Below are 7,096 nucleotides of genomic sequence, written 5' to 3' on the forward strand. Positions count from 1 at the left end.
AAAAAAAAAAAAAAAAAAAAAAAACTCCCCTCCAGCAGAGCAGCAGAGCTGTAGCTTGGGGTTGTGAGTGGGACCAGAAAACTAGGGTTCAAGGTACAGCCTGGTCTAGTAGACTTGGGACCCTGGGCAACTCATTCAACCTCTCAGCCTCATTTGTGGTTAAAAATACAGGTTCTCAAGCTTCACTGGATATCTATGACTATAAATCAGGGAGGGACCTGGGTGTGTGTGGTTGTTTGTTTTGTTTTGTTTTAAGTCATGGTCTCACTCTGCCACCCAGACTAGAGTTCAAAATCATGGCTCACCACATCCTCAAACTTCTGGGCTCAGATGATCCTCCTACCTCGGTCTCCTGAGTAACTAGGAATATAGGTATGCACCACCACACCTGACTAGTTTTATTATTATTATTATTTATTTTTATTTTTGTAGAGACATAGTCTTGCTATATTGCCCAGACTAGTCTCAAACTTCTGGGCTCAAGTGATCCTCCCGCCTCAACCTCCCAAATTGCTGGGATTACAGGTGTGAGCCATCTTGCCTGGCCTGTGGGTGTATATTTGTCAAGTAGTCAGGTGTGAGGAACACTGAACTAGACTGATGGTTCTTCAGCAGGGATAAGATAATTGCCCAAGAATTATTCAGATTACAAAGACTTAGGCCCTGCTCTTGGGAGATTCTGATGTGGTAGGTCGAGGTGACTCTCCTGTGAAAAATATTTTTGAAAAGCTCACCTGGGATTCTTTTTTTGTTTTCTGAGTTGGAATCTCACTCTGTCACCCAGGCTGGAGTGCAGTAGCGCACTCTCAGCCACCACAGCCTCGACCTCCCGGGCTCTGCCTCACACTTCCAAGTAGCTGAACCCACAGGGGCACGCCACCATGCCCGGCTAATTTTTCTTATTTATTGCAGAGACAAGGTCTCGCCAAGTTGCCCAGGCTGGTCTCAAACCCCTGGGCTCAGGCAATCCACTTGCCTCTGCCTCCCAAAGTGCTGGGATTACAGGTATGAGCCACCATGCCCAGCCACCTGGGATTCTAATGTGCATCCCTGGGTCCCACTCCAAGATATTTTTATCTAATTGGCCCAGGGTATGGTCTGGACAGGGCACTGGGGTTTTTAACGCTCCGCAGGTGATTCTAATGTGCAACCAGTATGAGAACTGAATAAGTTAAAATATCAGCCCCAGAATCCTAAAAACCAAAAAAAAAATGCTGGTCTTTATTGATTGGTCACCAGGTGGCAGACGTGAGCAAGGGTCCACCTCTGGAATTAGAATCCTTGCTTAGGCTTTAGAGTATTTTTTTTTTTTTTTTTTTTTGGCCTGTGGGAGAAAATCTCTTGAAGATGTTAATCCTCTAGACAGCAATTAATAAATACCAGGAAATGTCATAAAGTGTGCATTTTAGATTAAATCATGGAATTACTAAGGACAATCAGCTGTCACACTGCAGTGATAGAAATGGTCTTGGCTGTTGCTCTGGGATCCCTGGATAGAGAAGGGACCCCATGCAGTGGATCAAGCAGCAGAGTCTTGGGGAAAGAGTCAGTCCTGGTTATAAAGACAGTGAGGGGCTTGGCGGTTAAAAAAAAATAAAATCAGTCGGGCAGGAAAGGACTGAATGCCTTCCAGGTGGATTCAGCGAATGCCGTCAGCAGCAGAAAACAGTGTGGTCAGGGTGGAGCTCTAAAAGTGCTTGTACAGACAGTCACAGAGGGCCAAGCTGCTTAGGAAACCTTACAAACTGTCCTGTCAACTTGACCATCTATGCACTGATCAGAGGTGGAGAGGCCAGGCACAGTGGCTCCTGTCTGAAGTTCCAGTACTTTGGGAGGCCAAGGCAGGAGGATTGCTTGAGGCCAGGAGTTCGAGACCAGCCTGGGCAACATAGCAAGACCCCTCCATCTCTACAAAAGCTTTTTATAATTAGCCAATGTGATGCCTATAGTCCATCTACTCTAGAGGCTGAGGCAGGGCTATCATTTGAGCCCAGGAGTTTCAGGTTGCCTTGAGCTGTGATCACGCCACTGCATTCTAGCCTGGACAACAGAGTAGGACCCCATCTTTAAAAATAAATAAATAGCTAGGCATGGTAGCTCAAACCTGTAATCCCGGCACTTTGGGAAGTGGAGGTAAGAGGATTGCCTGAGCCCACATGTTTGAAACCAGGCTGAAATGGACCAGCACAGCAGGTCGAGGCTATGGTGGCCATGAGCAGCATGCCACTGCACTCTAGCCTGGGCAACAGAGTAAGACTCTGACTCAAAAAAATAAATAAAAGATAGGTAGATAGATAGATGATAGATAGATAGATAGATAGATAGATAGATAGATAGATAGATAGATAGATAGATAGATGTAGGGAAATTACAGGGCTCTTCTTACCATGTCCCTTACCAGGGCCTGTAACTACAGGAAAGCCAAGTCTCAGGCCAAACCTGCCCACATCTATAAACACTGATTAACAAGCCACAAAAAATCAGAAACCTGTTCTTACAGAATTAGTGAAACCCCAGCTTGATGTAAGTATTTTGCGTGACTGTTTCATTAAAAGCAAATGTGGGCCAGGCACAGTGGATCAAGTCTGTAATCCCACCACTTTGGGAGGCCTAAACAAGAAGATTGCCTGAGCCCTGGGGTTCGAGACCAGCCTGGGCAACTTGGCGAGACCTCATATCTACAATAAATCGAAAATTAGCCAGGCGCGGCAGTGCGCGTCTGTAGTTCCAGCTACTTGGAAGGCTGAGGCGGAAGGCTCGCCAGAGCCCAGCACGTCGAGACTTCGGTGACCGTGAGCATGCCACTGCACTCCAGCCTGGGCGAAAGAGTCAGATTCCAACTCAAAAAAAAAAAGTAAATGTGCCCATATTCTAGCACCTGAATTTGGTTTACCCTGTGAATCAGTCTGAATCAGGCAACAAAACCCTCTGCTCAGTGGTGGGTCACAGAGCCTTCCCAATTCCTGCTCTCAGAGTGTCTCTGAAGAGTATTAGGCTGCTGTGTTTCCAGATTCTATAACCCATTTCTGCAAGGGAAGAGATTCCTATATTTTTCTAGCCAATCCACATACCTTGAGTATCCCTCTACTCACCAGGGCAACATTATTTCTAACAAATTATTTACTCATTAGCAAACTCTCAGGTGTAGATTTAGAAAACTAAAGGTGTATAGTGACTGCCTCTGTAGTTTGGACTTGTGATCAAGTACACTGCAATGCTAACTATCTACCCTGGGGTGTGACTTCCTGATTAGAGTCCTTCAGGTGCTAGCTAATTTATGTATTTCATGTTTGACAAATCTATTAAAAGTACATTAGAGCCCTGGCCATGGTGGCTCACACCTGTAATCCTAGCACTTTGAGAGGCTGAGCTAAGAGGATTGCCTGAACCCAGGGGTCTGAGATCAGCCTTGGGAACTTGTCGAGAACTCATCTCTACGATAAAAATAAAAATAAATTATCTGGGCATGGGGGCACACTCCTGCAGTTCCAGCTACTTTGAAGGCTAAGGCAGAAGGACCTGAGCCCAGCTGGTCGAGGCTGCTGCAGTGAACATGAGCGTGCCACTGCATTCCAGCCTGGGGGAGAGTGAGACTCCAACTCCAAAAAAATCAAAAAAAAAACAAAAAAGTACATTAGAGACAACAGAACACCCATAATACCATGACTTGGGCTTTGTTGGAAGGCAGTCTTTCCCTGCCATCAGCATCCAGTTGGAAACAACCTCCTGTGAAGCCCTCCTAGACACTCCAAACAGATACCACCCTTCCTTCCTCCCTTCCCCAGCACTCCGCATGACTCAGAACGCTGATCCCCTCCCTGTGTTGTAACTGTCTATTTACACATCAACTCCAAGGCTCCACTGATCTCATGGGCAGCAGAGACCATTCTTTGATCCCCAGTGCCTGAAGCAATACCAAGCACATAGTAAAGACTTAATAAAAGTTGATTCACTATGTAAATGAAATGAGTCCCACATACTTTTCCATGGCATGCTTGCATTGATGCTGCTCAGCATTGATAGATCTTTTTCCAGCTTGCTACTGGCTAAGAAGATACATGAAAGCAGTAATTCAGATACCCCTGAGAATGCATGTATTTAGTTTTCTCCCTAGGGAGTGGAAAACTTGAGGGTCTTCTTAGCTGGTGTCTCATCTGATCAAACAGTCCAAGTCATGGGTGGATGTCCTTGTTGGGACCCAGGCCTCACCCCTCACTGGCACTGGTCATTAAAGAGGACACTCCACCAGAACTGAAAACAACTCCTATCACTAGACTGCTACCACATCTCTTGCAAAATCTGACTGGAGACTTAGAATCACCACGCTATTTGAAGGTACCTCCAAGCGACCTTCCTCTCTTACCAGGTGGAACCCTGGCCTCTTAGATGTTTTAAATGAAGGTTTGCTTGTTGACGTGTGCTTCCTGCACTAAGTTCTCAGCATATTACTGTCTTAGAGCAGAGGTTTCTTAACTTTTTGGGGGTTGGGACCCCTTATGAGAATCTGATACCTGGCCAGACTTTGTTGTACACACCAGTACTTTTGGAGGCCAAGGTGGGAGGATTGCTTGAGGCCAAGCATTCACAACCAGCCTGGGCACCATAGAAAGACCTGTCTCTACAAAAAATAAAATAAAATAAAAATTAGCCAGGCGAGACCCGCCTGGGCAGCAAGACCTCATCTCTACAATAAATCAAAAAATCAGCCGGGCGTGGTAGCGCATGCCTGTAATTCCAGCTACTCAGAAGGCTGAGGCTGAAGGATCACCAGAGTCCAACAGGCGAGGCTGCGGTGGCCGGGAGCGTGTCACTGTACTCCAGTCTGGGCGACAGAGTGAGACTCCAACTCAAAAAAAAAAAAATTTAGCCAGGTATGGTGGCACACACCTATAGTGCCACCAGATACGTAGGAGACTGAGGCAAGAGGATTGCTTGAACCTGGAGTTCGAGGCTGCAATGAGCCATGGCTGTGCCCTGCACACCAGCCTGGGCCACATAATGAGACCCTGAAGATCCCCTCTGAGTCCCAGGGAAAGACCCTGCTAGAGGCAACATCTTATTGAATCTGGAGACCAAGAGCTAACTTATCATTCCAGATTGTATTTTCTTTCCAGGAGTCCTTAAGTGAATTATTTAAACTTCAGTAGAGTGACAGGTTCCTTAGCTGTGAAATAAGTGACATTAGCCTCTGTTTCTCTGGGCTTATATTACAGTTCACTAAAACAACTTGGTAAAAGTGTTTCACAGTCATTGTTCTTTTTTTTTTTTTTTTTTGCTGAGTTGGAGTCTTACTCCATCGCCCAGGCTGGAGTGCAGAGGCATGCTCACCACCACCCCAGGATCAACCTGCTGGGCTCCCACAATCCTTCCACCTCAGACTTGCAAGTAGCCGGAACTACAGGCTACTAATTAGCAGGCTACGCCCTGCTAATTTTTTTATTTATTGTAGAGATGAGGTCTCACCAAGTTGCCCAGGCTGGTCTCGAACCCACAGGTTCTGGCAATCCACTCACCTCAGCATCCCAAAGTGCTAGGATTACCGGCTGAGCCACTGAGCCCGGCCCATTGGAATTTGGGAAGTCATGTGTATGTGAAGTCTTCTGGTACAACATACCATCTCATATGCATCTATTTCTGCAAGTGAGCTGGTGACAACAGGAATTGCTTTTTCTTTTTGAGTCGGAGTCTCACTCTGTCACCCAGGCTGTAGGGCAGTGTTACTATCACATCTCAGCTCAGCCTCAACCTCCTGGGCTCTCGTGATCCTTCCACCTCAGCCTCCTGAGTAGCTGGAACTACAGGTGTGCACCACCACACCCAGCTAATTTTATTTTTGTAGAAATGAAATCTCGCTATGTTGTCCAGACTGGTCTCAAACTGAGCTCAAGCACTCCTCCTGCCTCAGCCTCCCAAAATGCTGGGATTACAGGCATGAGCCACCACGCCCAGCCTGGTAATTGCTATTCTTGCCCCCACATGTGCAGGGCTCATCTTGTCTAGCAGGAGTCCAGCAGCCTCACCAGCTGTGTCCACAGTCTGTTCTGATTGCTTAGCGCCTTGATCTCAGCAACTGCCAAATATTTTTACTCTCCCCTCCCACCTACTAAACTGTGCCCACCCCCCAAAATAGACTCAGATTGCCTAAGGAATAACAATAATGATGAAGAGAAGCCTCTTCACCTGGTCTACTTACAGTCAGTTTCAAAAGCATTAAGAACTGCTGAACCAATACGGCGGCTACTTTCTTCTCGCCACTTTCCTTTGGAAACAGCTTCAAGTTGTGTGGGAAAAAAATCCAATTATACTGAGCAGGCCGGCGGGAGGCAGCTGAGTGTTGGGATTTGCTGCCCTCCATAAACTTGCCCTCAATTTTGGCAGACGGCATCACAGCATCTGCTCATCACTGCTCACTCACCACTGGACCACTCATTCACTCATCCACAAATGTCCCTGCGTATCCATCCCACATGGTGCTGTAAGAGTGGGGGTGCAAGACCCACAGATGCTAGCATGAAAAGGCAACTCTCGCCAGGCACGGTGGCTCATGCCCGTAATCCAAACACTTTGGGAGGCTGAACTGAGAGGATTACCTGAACCCAGGGGTTTGAAAGCAGCCTGGGCAACTTAGTGAGACCTCGTCTCTACAATAAACCAAAAAATCAGCTGGGCATGGTGGTACGCACCTGTAGCTCCAGCTACTTGGAAGGCTGAGGCAGAAGGATCACCTGAGCCCAGCCAGTTGAGGATACGGCGGCCATGAGTGTGCCACTGCTCTCCAACCTGGGTGACAGAATGAGCCTACTACTCAAAAAAAAAAAAAAAAAAGCAGGGAGGGAGGGTGGCACACTTCGCATCAATAAGCGTACCTGATCTCAAACCAGGTGAAGTGGGGACCAGAGTGAGACCCAAACTTTACCTGTACGATGAACATGTATATATTTAATGCTGAATTGTATACCTACATCCTTAAATTTTTTTTAAAAAAAGGCAATTCTTGGCCGGGCTCAGTGGCTCAGCCTGTAATCCCAGCGCTTTTGGAGGCTGAGGTGAGTGGATTGCCTGAACCCACGGGTTCGAGACCCGCCCGGGCAACTTG

The 7,096-nt window shown here is 47.0% G+C and overlaps 1 protein-coding gene across 1 annotated transcript in view; it reads left to right on the top strand.

Moving 5' to 3' along the window:
- The window catches only part of LOC103257959 (frataxin, mitochondrial), a 33,440-nt gene that overhangs the window by 15,755 nt on the left and 10,589 nt on the right, over nt 1–7,096 (top strand). The window lies entirely within an intron of this gene.

Source organism: Carlito syrichta, unplaced genomic scaffold (assembly GCF_000164805.1).
Source record: "Carlito syrichta isolate Samal-C Ts95f unplaced genomic scaffold, Tarsius_syrichta-2.0.1 Scaffold301910, whole genome shotgun sequence".
NCBI classification, from domain to species: domain Eukaryota; kingdom Metazoa; phylum Chordata; class Mammalia; order Primates; family Tarsiidae; genus Carlito; species Carlito syrichta.